This window comes from Sarcophilus harrisii, chromosome 1, assembly GCF_902635505.1.
Source record: "Sarcophilus harrisii chromosome 1, mSarHar1.11, whole genome shotgun sequence".
NCBI lineage: Eukaryota > Metazoa > Chordata > Mammalia > Dasyuromorphia > Dasyuridae > Sarcophilus > Sarcophilus harrisii.
In genome coordinates, this window is record NC_045426.1 from 456,632,644 (window position 1) to 456,650,510 (window position 17,867).

Consider the following 17,867-nt stretch of genomic DNA (forward strand, 5'->3'; position numbering starts at 1 on the left):
AGTGCTCTATCTCTTGCCACAACTAGCTAGCCATATACAGATTGGATTATAAAAAGATTATATATGAAACTATTGTTCTCTATCACATATTGCTTGCTTTCCCCAAAGCAATCTTCCTAAAGTACAGATTTGATGATATTATTCCTTTGCTCAATAAACTACAGTATCTTCCTCTTTTTTGAAAATCAAATATAAAATCTTTTGTTTGGTATTTAAAGCTCTTTACAACCTGACCTTTGTTTACCTTTCTGGTTTTATACTTTATTCTAGCTATGCTGACCTACTTACTCCTACTCAGACATGGCACTCTTCCTCCTAACTCATTTGTTCCATTGTTGTTCATCCTTCATTTTCGAAGAGGACCAGTGACATCATGGAGTGAGGTCTTGACTCACCTGTGAATTGGATTTAAATGAGACAAACTTGCTCAAAATCATCAGTCTCACCCACTCTTCCAGTCATCAAAGTCCTATCTCAATCATTTGTTTTGATTGCCTCTCAGGTTTGGAATGCTCTCCTTTCTCTTTTCCACCTCTGAGAAACTCTGGCTTTCTTCAAGACTCAAATTAAACATCACTTTTTTTGACATGTCTTTCTTTGTCCCCCTAGATCAAAGAAACTTCCCCTCTAAAGTTATTTTTCTTTTATTCTGCATGTATCTTGTGTGTATGTGTGTTTGTGTTCATATGCGTATATACATATATATACATACATACATATTCTCTCCTTGTAATGCCCTTTAGATTAGAAATTATTGCATTTCTTTGTATCTCCACTCCTTATCATAGTGACGGGCAAAAATTAAGTGCCTATGACAAATATGGAAATAAGTCTAGAAGAATTTCACATGTTTGACCAATATCAGATTGCTTGATGTATTGGGGAGGGGGAAGAGAGAAAAATTTGGAACACAAAGGTCAGTGTTGAAAATTATCTTTGTATATATTTGGAAAAATAAAATACTATTAAAAATAAATAAAATTAAGTGCTTGATAGGTGCCTATTGGTTGATATATATATGTATGCTATATGCTCCACACACAGTAGTGTCTTTAAAAATGTCTGTTAAATGAATCAGTGGACTCTGCTGACTCTTAAGGCATTCTTTACCAGAAAAATCATATTACTAACACCCTTGAGTGGTGAGAGAGAAGTTTTTTTTTTTCCTATTCCCTGTTTTCTCCATCACTGACCTAAGTGTACTGAATTCACAATGTATATCAGCAAGTAAAAAAGACACTGACTCAGAGGAAGGGAACAAGGGGAAATTGAGGTCCACAAGAAGCCTTAGCCAGGCCACTAATGGGCTGCCAGTTACAGCCAAAGCACACACTTTACCACCTCAATCACCCAAGTACCGGAGCCACAGGTTATGTTTTCTACCACAGTAATTGCTTCTTTTTGAACAATATTGCTCTTCTTGAATAAATTGAAATTGAAGTTTTAGTCCCGGGTCAACAGAACACTAAGAATAAAAACAGCAAGAAATAAAAAGGGATCACTTTATTACTCCCACACAGGGATGTTACACAATTTCTTTCCCTAGAAGTCTTTAAAAGTAGGGCAGCTGCCCAACTGTCTAGGGTGTTTTAAGTGTGTTTTAAGCCTAGGGGAAGAGAGATGGGCAGGATGAGATAAGGAGTTCTCTTCCAGTCCTGTGATTCTAGGAAAATTCCATTTACCTTCCAAAATGTGGCAGAGATTGGGGGAGGGAAAAAAGAGGTGAGGATAGCTTATTAGACTTATTAGAAAGAAAGCATTGAAACTCTGAGCTTGAAGAAAGATTTTTAAAAGAAACAGCAAAAAAAAAAAAAAAAAAAAAAAAAAAAAAAAAAAGCTAAGGCTTGTGTCAGTCTTCAGCTATGCTAACTAATAAAAATAGTACAGCGATGTAGGGGCTAGGTGGCAGAAGAATTGTAGCTAGAAATACTCTGAACTTGGTACTGCACCTGTCATTCAGCAGTGTGCAAATTATTTAAAAGCAAAGGAGGCTCAGGGTTCAAAGTCAATCTTTTGATTATAGACTAGAGTCCTCACTAATACTGCATTTTATATGTATATCACCTGCAACTTGAAGGAAATTTGTGGATTTTTATGTTCCTCACAAGGAATAATAGTAGTTGATATTGCTATAGCACTTTAAAAGTCCACAAAGCACTTCCTTCACACCATTTTGCTGGGGATCCTCATGGTACTGTGAAAATAGAAATGGACTTGGAGTCAGAGCACCTGGCTTTAAATCCCAACTCTGCCAATTAATTGTGCTAGATTAGGCAGGTAGGTGGCTTTTGCCACTATCCACTATCCATTAATGGATAGAGCATTAGATTTGGAGCCAAGAAAACCTAACTTCAAATTTAGCCTCAGATGCTTACTGTGTGATGTCATTTGATTTATGTCTGCCTCAGTTTCCTTATCTATAAAACAGTAATAGTTCTTCCCAGGGTTGTCATGAGTATAAAATAAGATAACATTTGTAAAGTACTTTGCAAAATGAAATGTGCTACTTAAATACTATAATATTATTAATTATTATTATTATGGCCTTCATTTTCTCATCTGTATTCATTAGGTACCTATATGCCTGGCACATTTGCAAGACACAAAGACAAAAATGTAACAGACCCTGATCTTAAGAAGCTTATGTTTAATGGAATAGAAAACATATATAAATAGTCCGATAGAAAATAGATTTTAAAAATATTTTTTGGGGGGAAGAGGGACCCAGACATAATAATTTACATTCATAAAGCACCTCAAGATTTTCAGGGTACTTTACATATATCTTATTTGATCCTAACAACAATCTTGTGAGATACAGGTACTATAAGTATCATTATTACTCTCCATTTTCCACTTCCACTATGGTTAGTTGAACTCTACAGAACATTAAAGCTTCCCCAGAATAAGTCAATCACCTGAGATCTCATCACCATGCAGATTGACTCAGCTTTTGATACTCAATGCTTTTTCAACTTCCTCAATTACCCTTTATCTGTGATTGAAGTTGAAGTATAAACTTTGCCCAAAGACTTATTTTATATAGGAATAATCACAATATCTCTGGAAGCATATGGATAAAGTGGAGTTGAACAAAATTTTAACTAGAGAACAGTTTTATATAAGTAGAGTAGCAAAGAATGTATATAAGAAAATGTATGCAGAATTTTAGGTCAAATTATTCCACCATTGGAAAGAATGAAAGTTTTTAGTTTCAATAACATTTTATCTTCAAATAAGCCAAATTGCAACACCTTCTTTCCTCCCTCCCCCACAGCCTAAGAAATCTGTCAGAACTGTTTCTAGGTCTGATCATTATAAGAAAGGATTTCTAGATAAAGCCATTTTATAACCAGAAGCAGAAGTAGAATAATATATGTAGGCTTCAGAAAGTAGCATGGTCATTTGGAATAAAATGATTACAATCATTGCTTTATTTCACAAAAAATAACTGACAGATTATAAAAGGAACTAAAATAAGTGCTCTAAAATTTTATCTTCTTCACTCAAATTGTGGTCATTCAGCAGCTCCAACATATTAGATGCCAATATTTCTAGGATGAAAATGAATAAAAAAGTAGTTCTAGAGAACATGTTGGTTAATATAACAACTAGCCTATAAGAAAAAATATTTTTTGGAGACCAAGGTCTCCAAATTATCATTCTTTTCTTTTAAATGAAAAATATGTAATTGGTTATTCCATTTTATCCTATGCAATTTATCTACTGCTAATTTAGAACAATCACATATGTATGATCAATCCATGGAGCAATGATTTCATCCATGGGGGTATTCCACTAAGCAATGTAGGTTCCAATTCCTCCACATCTCTGTAGAGGGATTCTTAAACTGGGCTTTGTGCCTCTCATGGGGTCCATGGATAAATTTCAGATTGTTTGTAACTTGAAACAAAAACTTTATTCTCATTAATCTTAAATAAATTTTTTTGCATTTCATTCCCTTACTACAAAACATTATTCTGAGAAGGATCCCTAGGCTTCACTAGTGTTCAAAGGGATCTATGAGAGAGAGAGAGAGAGAGAGAGAGAGAGAGAGAGAGAGAACAGAGAGAGAAAGAGAGAGAAAGAAAGAACTTTAAGAACTTTTCCCTAAGTAAATCTTTTGGCCATTTTTTTTTTAAAGTAATTGATGTATAGTCAAATTTCTGGAAATGAACTTCTTCAAACTGAATTAAACTGTTGTTTGGATAGCAGATATGTCATCCTCACTAGGTCCATTATCTGAGGACTTGGTGATATTTGCCAGAGAACTTCTACTCTATTGTCACAACCTTCAAGATTTCAAGGGTCATCTACAAAACATGATGAGGCATCTGTACTAGAATACTTAGATTGGCTAGAGAAATCTCTGAGGGGATGTCCTAAAGTTCTGGTCAATGACACAGATACCGATTAGGAATGGAAACAGAGTTTGAAAGAATGGTGTGTGTGTGTGTGTGTGTGTGTGTGTGTGTGTGTGCATGTATGCAAGAGTTACCTGATCTGTCTTATCCTTTATTAATTATTTAGCAATACCATTAATTCAGAGTTCTCATCAATTAGCATGACCTCCTTGTTCCCAAAATCTGTTGGGATAGCTACTAGAACCACCTGCTGTATCTGGAATATCTGTCTCTACTCTTAGTTAATTCCCAAAGAACAAAGGTGATACCTAGTTTAAGATATAGAACCAGGAGGTGTTTCAGTATTAAATGAATGAATACATGAAAAATAAATTTAAAAATTACTATGTGCAAAGTACTGTACCAATTACTGAAGATAAAAATAGAAAAGTGATGTCTGAATTCAAGGAGCATAATTCTAATGGAGGAAATAACACATAGAGAAGGTTTTAGTTAGAAGTCAGATAGAAGGGCCATATGGTCTTTCAGGTACAGTAGCAAGGCAGATGATAAAGCATTTTCTTTACTAGCATTGTCATTTTAAAATCATATGTGTTTCTGATATTGAACCATTTGGCACTAATGGATTTTGGCAGTGAGAATTTTATTTTCCAGGTCATCAATAACTGGTTACTGAGGAATCAGGGCTATACCATCTACCTATAGAGGTAGTTGCCAGGTCAAAATTCCACAATGAGTCCTGATGATGGCTGAAGGAATCATGCTAGAAACAAGGCTAGTGATTCTGCTATTGGAGGGTACTACTATTCCTAGAATTTGTGGGCTTGCTTAGCTACTGCTGCACTGGTTTTGAGATCACATTCAAATCCTGCCTCAGATACTAGCTGTGTGGACTTAGGCAAGTCACTTAACCTAGTTTATCATCAGTTCTCCCTATAAAATGGGGCCAAAAATGACTCCCTCCCAATGTTGTTGTGAGGATCAAATAAGCTAATGTATATAATGTTTTGCAAACATTAAGCGATCTGTTAGATTGTAAAGTTCTTCAGGATAGGTACTGTCTTTTATCTCTTTTTTTATAAACTCTAGGATTAGGCAGTGAAGTGTTTTTTTTTTTTAATAAACTATGATAATTCTTACCAGTATTGCTCATCACAATCTATTCTAATACTAAGGAATATTCATCCAAGTATAAATAATGATAGATTGTTAAAAAGAAATTTTTATCTAGAACCTCACCCTGATTGAAGAGACAAACTGAGAAAGTTAAAAGGATTAAATTCAGCAAGCAGAAAAAGCAGAAAAGCATTAGGTGGGCTGCCCTTGATTCAATCTGTGTGCTGCTTTTTATAGACAGGAGTAATTTCCATATAACAGAAAGACAATTTTGATTGGTCCATGTTTCAAATAAAGAGATGGGTTAGTGCTGCCTCAGTTTTTGAATGGTACACCTAATTTTTGAGGAGATGGATTAGAGTTGATTTAACTCATTACAGTATCATGGGGAGATGGAATTAATGAGCATGTGCCAACACCATCTTCTATAGGTTATCTGTTGCATATTCAAAGTTAAAAACAAGATTTTTAGCATGGCTATTTGTGCTAAATTTGTGCTGGCTTCCAACAATAGCCTCATAGTTGCTACAATCAAACAATAGCATTTAGTTACCAAGTCAGTCTCTTCCAGGGAGGGAACTTTTTAACCCATCAGTAATTGATATCTAAGATAAAGAATGTATGGAGTAAATTGTATGCTCAGCAACATCTCCAGGCTCAATAATTGCAGAACTCTTGAAGAGCCCTAGTAATCATGAGAATAAATGGACAGTGAAAGTCTCTGGCATGGAAAACCAGAATATAAAATATGTCAAAGAGATTAAAGAAACCTGGAAACAGATGCAGGGGAGATGTGACTCAGGAATGACCATCCTATGTATTTGAATAATTATTGGCACTATCTTCCTAATAGTTCCACTTATTATTATTTGCCCTAAAATCCAAAATGGTGAGATGGTGGGTGGCTGCTTTTCACAAAGTTATTTCAAAGTGAAAGACTCGAGAGCAATAAAAGGAAGGATTGGGATGTCTCAGAATGATCAAATTAAGACCTAGTGAAACAAGCCATGTAAAAACTTAGTAGAAAATCATGGGAAGACCTTTGGTTACATCTGCCAATACAACCCCCTATTTGTGAGATCCTTGGTGAGAGACGTGTGTGCATCACTAAGGGAAAAATCCTTTCTAACTTTTGCAGCCCTCTCATGTGTCTAAACTTTGTGAGAAACTTCGTTATATAAAATCCCATCCTGTGAAGAAGAGATAAGGGGTACTATAAAACCAAATTCAGGAATAGTATATATGATGGACATGATAACTATAAAAATAACTTTAAGGCATCAACTACTGGCAGGGCTACCCCATTGTAACCAATTGATACACAGTGAAGCCCCGAAGCTCACAGCTCAAGAAGAGGGAAGCAGAGATAGCACTGACAAAGCAAAGCATTAAAAAAAAAAAAAAAAAAAAAAAGCCAAGAATGGGGCAGTCAGATTTCTCTGCTTCAGAAAAAAGACTATCTGTGCTTTTAATCAGACTATGACTATATAAGTCTGGAAGATATGTCTCCTGGGAAATTTAAACAACCTCCCTTTACCGTATTCCCCACCCCCTACATGTATGGGTGTATATGCATGTATACTCACATGCTCATGTTAGGTGACAGGAGAAAAAGTGCATCCCATCTCATCTTCAGGACTGACTAGTGGCAGAGAAACATGTATCTTTATGGGACTCTATTGAAATTTTTCTTTTTTATTGTGGATTTTAAGATAGAAACACATTTCAGTATACAAAGATTATATAGTATTCTAGAAAAGTATAAAAAACTGTAAACCTTATATATTTTAGATTTTATGTATGTCTAAATATATATTTTTGTTATTACTTTGTTACTTGTATGTGTATATATGCATATATATAATAAAAAGGTTATATATATATATATATATATGTGTGTGTGTGTTATATATATATATATATATATATATATACATACACATAATAAGGTAGTAACAAAATTGCTCAAAATCTGATACTTTCTAGACATTTTTCTTTTGTGCAATTATTGTTAGATAAAAGTGAAACCAAGGACTCATGAGGCAGTAAGATATTTTTGACCATCCCACAGAATCCCACTGCAGTATAGACCCCAAAAGTACAAGGAACTGGTCACTTTGCCCACCCTTGGTTGAAATAGATACAACTTGATATGATGTTTTGATCAGCTGATGTCAACTAGACTCCTAGTACCCAAAAACATGGGCCAGAAATAAGGACTGAAGTTTTCAGGATGAAAAGGATAATCCATCTGGTTTTGATTTGTTCCCAACTACCTAATGGGCTTCCTTGTCTGTTTCAGGGAGCTGTTGTCCTTAGCAAAAAGAAACTTAGCTGGAGATTTGTTAACTGGCTCTGAGTCATGTTTATTTATGGTGATTCCTCGAGGAAAGGCAAATAGGGTAGTAGACAGAGGTAGCTATCATGATGCCTGGGTAAAGGTAGTGGATGCTGAGCACAGCAGGAGCCTCAGAATGGTTTGGGGGTCTGGCCCTTGACATTATGAAGGAATTCTAAGGGTAGGAATTCCTGGTTCCACCTGGGAGCTTCGGATCTGAAAGCAAAGATGAGAAAGGCATAAAACCATATTTTGGAGGAGCAAGGCCAGACCTTGCCCTTCAATGATCTTGAGTCACATGTATTATGCAGTTGGCAGGGATTGGGGTAGTAGTGAGGTCAGAGATTTGTTCTCTATCAAACTTAAATTCTTCCCCTCTTGGTCAATCTTCAACACAAGGATGTGCTGTATGTCTGGAATAATGATATAGGTCACTCAGATAGGCGTTGCAGTAAAGGTAGATGTGGAATAAAGTATTGAAAGTTTCAGGTCATATGTTGGTTAGTTTTCCATAACTTTTCTATAAATTTTTTTTTCATTATTCATTAATTTATTTGTTGATAGAAGTGACTTGCTGAGTAGGTTGGGATGGGAGGAATAGAATGGAAATGAGGATGATAGATAAACAATTACAATAATTACATTAAACTAAAAATAAGAGAAAAAAAAAGAATCCTCTTTCCTTCAACACTTAGTTCAAACAGAACTTACTATGCCTTTCCTTTATCCAACCAACCATACTTATTTTGAACATATTTTATAAATACTTATATTTGCATGATTGTCTGTTTTGATAGAAAATAGATTCCTTGAAGGAAGGAACTTTTTCATCTGATCTCAGGGCCTGTTACATAATATATGATTAGTTAATGCTTGTTGATTGACTGAATAAACTTGGTATTTATTTGATTTTAAACTCACATAATGAGTCACAAGTCAGGCATATATTCTATATTACTGGTCTTCTTGAGGGCACATTTTATTCATGATTGGATGTGACTAGCCATGCCTTCTAGTCAGTGATGTGATATGAATGATTTCCTAATGGTAAAGACAGTATTATATGGTCTAAGAAAAGGACCACATTAGGGGCAGCACACAAAAATCTGTCCAATGTATGTCAAAATAGTTCTATTTTCAGATATTGGATATTTAGGGACAATAGATTACAGAGACTATTTCTTTACATATTTTTGTACTCCCCTTGGTTAAAAGTGAACAATTTAAAAAAAAATTCTTAAGTGATCAAAGTTCTTTAAAAACTCAACTTCAGTCCTTTAGAGAATTTCTGTAATTAGAACCTTTCAAGCAGGTGACAAATTAACTGCAAATTAAGGCAGAAATCTCAAATGTTAGATTTCTTAAGAGAACTTGAGATCGTATAAGATGCTGATTTGTATCTAGGGAAACCAAAATCATTACTGCCCTCTATGCAGCCCAAGAAACTTCAGTTGGATCAAGTAACCAATGCTCCAGCTAACCTGAGACCCATAGCATATTTTGCAAAGAGCAGACAAAAAATAAGTAAAGCAATGCTCAAGAGGCTTTTTTTTCCAGTTGCCACAATAGATATTGGTATTATGAAGACCAAAATTAATTCTAGCTAATTTTCCAGTGGGGGAGTATTACTTTTATACCTCTCTAGACAATTTATTTGACTTCATGCACCTGAATAAGTTAGTCTTGAATCTGAACTTGCCAAGCTATCAGACTTGTAAATTCAATAGAAATAAAATCCCAGTAATGATAAGCCTCACTTCTATATTTAGGAATGATGGTGTTGAATGAGATGATCTCTGAGAGTTTTTGATGGGCTATGCTAATAACTTCATGCTGCTTCCTAAAATGGAATAAGCTGTCTGGATAGGTAGTGAGTTCCATACTACAAGAGATGGATAAACTTGTCAGGAAAAGTACTGCCATTTTACTGAAGCTTTGGACCTTTAAGATTCCTTTGAAATCTAGTATTCCATATTCTATTATTCAGTTCAATAAATCAACTTTAAAAATATTTATTAAGTGGCTACCATGTGCAAAGCATAGCAAAGGAGTTGTGAATTAAAAATAAATAAATAAAACCAGAGACATAATTCTTTTCCTCTAGGTACTAATAATCTGATAGGGGAGAATATGACATGTATGGAAATAAGTTGATTATCAGGTAGAATGTGATAAAATCAAGGAGTGGTCTGTGTTATTCATGGCCTCATCATCCCCTTCTTCAGGAAACTGTGCTCAAAGTTATATCTTGCTTGAATATTCTCATGTATATGTATGAGAAAATAAATGGTTTTTTTCTATATCTTCTTTTATTTTAATCACAGAACCAAATTCACAGATGGAAGATCAGATGTCATCTTCTTTAGTCTGTAATTGAATCCTGATAAATGGTCATCTAATTTCTTCTTTAAGCTCTCCAGTGTTGGTTTTTATTTACCTTTTATTAACCAAAATGGCTAATTTATAGATAATGAAAGTGCCTAGGAACTAAAGTTTCAAAGAAAGTTTGTGTGAGAGGAAAGCAATCAAACATTGGTTAAGTAATAAGTTTAATGGAAAAAAATCAAAATATAGTTTATTGATCTAATTCAGACTACTAAGTCCTTTATCCTGTTCTACAACATTAGAAAACATTGACAAGGCCTGATATAATTCTTGAAAACTGCTATAATGCTCATTGAATGAGGCATTATTTGAGCTTTTACTTTTGTGAGTTTCCTTGGATAAATTAAACAAGTAGGAAAATGTGGATAACAAATCAACTTGTTTAACATACCATGCTTGAAGACAAAACACTCAGTCACTTGAATTTTGCCAGGTCTGAAAAACACTGAGTGGTATAAATGTAAACAGTTATCCTTGATATGTGAAATATATAGCTGTACAAGTCAACCAAACTCCTTCCTTTCTTTAATTGAACTCTTTCTTTCCTTAATGCAGCCCTGCACTAGCTTCTTTGCTCAATTTGTTTGTCTTCATTATATCCTCACAGAGTCTCTGAGCTGGGGAGCTCAGTAGTCATCTAGCCCACTAGCCCATCTAGCCCCACCCATACCTTAGGAAGAATTCTATCCGCAAAATATCCAACAAGTAATCGCCTAGTCTTCCCAGGATTGGGAACCTTTTCCCTCCTGAGGTAGCCCATCCCACTTATGGATACTTTTACTAATTAGGAAGTCTTCCTTAGATTAGTATAAATTGCTTTCTATATAAATGATACTCATTGTTCCTACTTGTGTCCTCTAAACTAAATAAAGTAAATTTGATGATTCATTCTCATGAAAAAGAAGCAAACTATATACCAACATAAAACCTAACAGAAATATCCTTAGCTGAGATTTTATGTGAACTGAATTTTAATTCCTATTTTGACACTAACTATATCATTTTAAATCACTTATCTTCTCACTCACTTTATCTGTCTTTTTTTTCCTATACCCTAAGCATAGAATGTGAAATTTTTTTTTTTCATATGGACATGTAAATACTATGAATGTTTTTTAGTACAGTGGTTTAAATAATATATAATGAAGTTTTCTCCCATGAAAAGATAATTTGTGCTGGAAGTTTAGATATTATTAATAATATTGTGACAATGGATCCTACATGAAGCCCCTTTGATTTTGTCATTTGAGTGTTGTCTTTTTTAAGCATACAGAAAGTATTTTGATATTTAATATCTAATGAAGGAGTGTAATATCTGAACAGCTCACTAGGTGATGCTCTTGTCATCAGCCTTATCTTTTACTCTTTGGTGCATACAGAAGAACCCTTTTCTAAGAGGATGCAGTATACCTGGTGGCCACCAGAGAGCATTTGGCCTATAAACATACCAGGCTGCTCCCTCACTAGCAACTCCATGTAACTGAATTAAACAGCTCTGATTAAAGAAGGCTTGAAATTGGCTAGGTCTGAAATCAATCTAAGTGATAAAATGGAATATTGCTCAAAATATTAAAATATGAAATCCATTCTCTGAGCTAGTTAACTCAGAGGGCGCACCCATTAGTGGTGTCAACTCTCATATTTTATTATCTGATTCATTTATAGATTCAGACTTAGTTTACTGCAATCACATATGCTTATTCTATGTAGAATAAAATGAAAAGGAAACTAAACCAAATGCTATATTATGGTGACATCAGCCTGGGATCACCTCCAAGCTCTCCTCCAACTGCCCTTCTGAATCTTCGAGTGCATACCAATAGGTGAATCTATACACATGAACACACCCAACACACACACACACACACACACACGCTCAGAGAGAGAGAGAGAGAGAGAGAAACTCCCTCCCTTTTCCTCTCCTCTCCTCCCCACACTCCTGCACACTCACACTTTCTCCCATCTCTTCTCTCCCTTCCCCTACTTGGAAAAAGGAACTGGAGAAGGATGTTACTTAATCTGTTTCTGGATTATAGATTTAAAAAAAAGAGGGGTATGACCCTGGGCAAGTCAAACCTCATTATCCCCTTTTAAAAGGGGGAGGGGAAGAGAAGGGGTAGTAGAGAAGACAGTGAAGAGTTTCACTCCTTATAACAGACTCATGGGCTCAAAGGGAAATCAGTTTTAAAATAGCATCAAATCAAGAAGATTCATGGCAACTAAATCTCAACAGTTTTGGCTTCTGGTTACCTTATTTTGAGGCTGCACTTGTGATAACTTCTCTGCATCTCCAGGTTATCCTCAGGCATGCTTCCAGTATTCCCATTTCTTTCTGAGATTCTGAAACACAAGGGAAGGCAAGGAAGATTGAAAGTGAAAAGAGGAGCTTTGTAATATATAAATAACATCATTTTATTATAAAAGGTGACTTTTTCCACATGGCAAATGAAAGTTCATTGGAGACCTCAGAAAAAGTAAAAGGGTTAATCACCATTCTGCATCAGGACCATCAGAAACCACTATTCCAATCTCTGTGGTTCTAATTTATCGCACTAGATCAAAGCAGAAGCAATTCTAAAGTAAAAGAACAAAACAAATTCTTCTAGTCAACTTTCATAATAAAAACAACTTATATTAACATAACACTAAAAAGTTATCAAGAATTTACATTAGGTTCTTTCAACTATTCTTTGATACTTAAAAAGCTACATGAAAAGCTTAAGATAATCTCTTGAATAAAGCCAGAGTGCTAGCAAGTAGTGGACTGAGCACTTGAATGCTGGTTTTCTATCTTTCCATAGCTATTCCCACTCCACTATGCTGTGGCTACTACCTATTGCAAATTGTTTTCCATTGTGACTTCTTGAGAATCTAAAGCAGGCTAGATGGACGAATCAAATCAGTAGGACTCAGTTTTCATCCCATTTTAAACTTCATCAACATTTTTTACTCCATGACTCATATATAAGAAAACATGGTAGAATGTGATTAGATTCTTTCTCTAAATCACTTTGGACACCTTCCCTTGATACCTGATCATAAGCTAGATATATCCTGGCAACTGGTATTCCTCATCTATTTCTTTACCTTGAGAAATTATTTAAAATACATTTTATTCCATAAACCACTGGATAAATATTATTCTAGCCCTGGCCATAACCAGGAAATTCAGATATTTCACATGATGTTTTGAGGAATGTGAAAGAAAGGATTCTGTATTTCAAAAGCTTATTAACAGGATATTTTTAAACTGATCATAAATGGTTAATATTTTATTTGTGCTATCAAAATTATTGATTAATAAAACCAATTTTAGTAATACATAGTAGCTGCTATTGAATATAGAACTAGATTCCTCACAGTTTGTTCATGTAGTGATCATAGCTCAATTTGTCTGAGGTGCAAAAGGTGCTTTAAGGAATGTAAGAAATGCCATGCTGGTCTCTTCAGCCTAGCAGTTTGTATTTGATAACGCCTTAGGAAAGTGTTTTTTATGAAAAGAGTAGAAATATTAAAATAACCTCAAAGACAAGGGATAGAACCTCGATATGTTGAATGTGCCTTTAATAATTAATCAATCAAAAAGCACTTACTATGTGCCTAGGACTGCAGGATACAAAGAAAGGTAAACAAATTAACAAACCAAAAAACTTAGTCCCTCCACTCAAAGAGGTCATGTTAAAATTGGGGAAGGGAGGGTTACAATATATTCATAAATAACTATATATAATATATACATGTTGGCTAGATGGCAAGGTAATCTTGGAAGGGAAGGCACTAGCTGCTTAGGGGACCAGGGACTACTTAAAGAAGATGGACCATGATCTGAGTCTTGAAAGAAGCCAGGGAGACTAAGAGGCAGAGATGATTAGGGAGCAACTATTCCAGACATAGCCTAGAGTACCTTATATAAACATGAAATATAATTAACTAATTTTTAACATAGCCTGTACTTCTTCATTTGTTGTAATTTTTCATAATTATTGCATATCAGAGGGTAATCTTTAGTTACACAGATTTATCAATCTGTCCTAGTTTGGATGCCTGAATTTCTGCCTGCTGAGGGTGAGGGATTTTGGTTTCTTTCTTCTAAGCCCCATTTTCTGAGCACTACCAAATATGATAATGGAGAAAGACATTTCTTCCCTTTTTTAGAGAGAGTGAATTCTATATTCAAATGCTCTAATATATATATTAGCTTCTCTGGTTTAAATGTCATCCCAAATGATAACTATGCTGGACTGCATGGCGGGATGCATTTTAGACAAATGGTAATATCCCAATTTCTTTTTCATGTCAATGTCATGGAAACCCAAACCCTTTGGGAATTGTCAGCCATGAGTATTATGTATAGTACAGTCTCCTGCCTTCAACAAACGAGCCCAGGCAGGACACAGAATGCCAGAGATACTTTGCTAGTACCCAACAAGAAACTGTCCTGTGGATCTCTTCTTACTCCCAATACTTAGCCTCTTATAGTTTTGCTATCCAGTTATTCAGGTCATTTCCAAGCTTCTTTGATGTTAATATAGACCCAAGAATCCCTACCATGACAATAGAAAGGAAGGGGAAATGATTTACGATTCAAATTCAACTTCTTCCAGATTCTATTATCAAAAATGATAGTTGAGTCATAGCATGGAATAGAGTTCAATAAATATGTCCAAGTCAAACAGCATTGTATACTTCCTTCTTTTTTGCCCACTGTATGTGTATGTGTGTTCATTTGTGCTGTCAGTGAGCTCAGAAGTAGAAGAAAGAACATGAAATTTACATTTGACAATGTTCAGCTGAAGTATGAAGAAGATACAAAAAAAAACTGCTAAGTCAAATGTTATATTACCTTTAAGTGCAAGGACAATGAAGATTGGTACCTTTAGTGACTATAATCACTTGGAAAGAGTGAAGGGAGAAGATTGGGACTGGAATCTTTATCAAAACCAGCGTACAATTACCATTAAGGACCAAAATCTCTTCTCTGGTACCAAGATCAAAGGATATAGGACATAATGAAGGATAAAGAAATGGAGATTTTAAATTGTAGTCAGGGAGATCTGCATAGGATCAAGAGACAAATCACAGACAGTAAATGAACTGTTAAGTATAACTTGCCTTCCCAAAGCTTCAACCTTTCATGATAGGATAGGTATATTTTCCTCTGGTACCCTTTGGCTGACACATTTTCATAGTTGCTGGTCAGATCCACAGTATCTTCCTTTCTAAGGTCACAGTAAGACTGTGGGCTTAGATATGTAGTTACATGGCATATGAGGATTAATCTCAATGGGAGGGGGACTGGGAATGATGAAGTCATCATCTTCATAATCAATCAAGGAATGAGGGGATAGACTTCTGAGTAATTTATAACTTTATTCAATAGAATCAATTTTGTGGGGGAAGAATTGAATAGGTGAATGTATGTGCTTACACTGGGGAAGAAGATGGTAGAGGGAGACTAGTGGGCTGATTGGGCAGAGCTCCAGATTTAGAATCAGAAGCAGTCACAAATTCCTCATTATATAGATGAGGAAATTCAGGCCTAGAGAGACTAAATTAATGCAAATAATAAGTGGCAGAGCATTGAGATAACTCGAATGTTTAGATTAGACATGCTTCCTCCTTCCTTGGAGTTAATGGTCTCTTAGGTAAATAAAACAGAGAGATCTACAATACAAAATATTGCAAAATAGGTGCCATTAGACACTTACAAAATAAAATATGTGTTGTCTTATGGCAAAGGTAATTTTTGCCCAGGGAAAAAGGTGGCATTTAAGGGGTGATTAAGCAAATAAAGAGTAGCATAGAGGTCAAGTCAGGCACCAGGAACAACTAGATCAAAGACATGACTTGTTCAAGCAGGAGTGTAATTTAACTTGACCATGCAAAGCATTGTAAAACTAGAGAAGGAAGAAAAAGGAGTATAGCCACAGATGGTAGATAACTTTGAATATCAGATAACAAAGCCTGAACTTTATTTAGGAATTAGTAAAGTCACTGAAAATGTTGTGGTCCTCAATAATAAAAGTGGATTTTGAATAAAAAAAATCATTCTGGAAGTGGTATATAGGACAGATAGAAGAATTTTTAAAAATGGAGACTATTAAAACTGGTAGGATACCATTAGAGTAGTCCAGGTAGGTGAGAATGAGGTCTTGTACCAGGGTAATAGTAGTAGGGAGAAAAAGGGGGAAAGGATGCAAGAGATTTTGTTGTCAACAGAACTTAGTGACATATTAGAAGTAAGATCTAAGGGACAAGGAATTTGTGGTGGAGTCAAGAAGACCTGTTATATACTTGCTAGGTGATCCTGGCAAGTCACTTAACCTCCTAGTGCCCCCTAAGACTATAAATTATATGGAATGTTTTAGTCTACATTGGGAGAAGCAATTCCTTAGCAGGAGCTCCTTATGCTTGTGAAACCATAGTTCTAAGGAATGAGAAAAAGAAAGACAGACACAGAGTGGGAGAGATAGGAATGGAAAGGAAAAAAAGAGAGAGACTAACAATTAAACACAGAGTAACAAACATAAAGAAGAGAGAAAAAGAAAAAGCAGGAGACAAAATAAAAATAACCTTAAAGTTGTTAATATGGGATCAGAATTTCATCTCAGTTGTTGGAAAAAAAACACATTCATGATTAATGAATTGTTTTGGCAAGCCTTGAGGAATCACACAAAATTGGGCAAAGATCTTGATTTTTGAAAAAGGATATAGTTGTATGGGTTATATTGGAAAAGTTATAAATCAGTAAGATTGATACCAAGATATAATAAAAATCTTGAACAAATTATTAGACATTTTGTGAGCATTTACAAAAGGAAGTGGAAAACATTAGAAATCAGCATATTTCAAAAAGAAGTAATGCTCAAGCAAACTCATTTCCTTTTTCTTTGGAAGATGGTATGCCAAGGAAATGTGATGGAAAAAAATGTATGTTACATTTGACAGTACTTGTCGTTATCCTTATGGAATAAATTGAGAAGTGTAGACTGGGTGACAATATAGTTAGGTGAATTTGAAGATGGTGTGAAAGAATGTTGGTTAGTCTGTATTAATCTTCAGGGTTGGTCTTTAGTTTTGTCTTACAGGACTGTGTCATTAATACTAATCTATTTAATAATGTTGACGATAAATTTAAGATACAAATGACATGCTTATCAAATATACGTTTAACAAAAATAGAAGGAACATACAGCATGTTTTTGAGCAATTTGTAGGAGGAAAAAGATTTTGGGGTTTTCATTGATTATAAGTTCAATATGAGACTAATTTCATGTGACAAACAAAAAAATTGTAGTTTCACATTTGATGAGTAGAATATTGTATTGAATAAGACACATGATAGTTCTATTAGAATTCATAAGCTTTACTTACCACATTTTATGAGACACATTGACAATTTGCAACATATCTAAAGAAGCATGACCAGGATGGTGAGGGGATTCAAAAAGCATACTGTTTACTGATTGTTTTTCTTCACATCTTATTCCTCCCTCCATTAGAACATAAGTTTTTTAAAGGTAAAAACTGTACCTTGCTCATAATTATGACACTTCTTGTCCCATTTCAATACCTTGTACATAAGAGCTAATAAATGCTTATTTGACTAAATTGAATTGAATCCCTATTTATCCTCAAACAAAAAGAAAATGTAAGAATGGTTA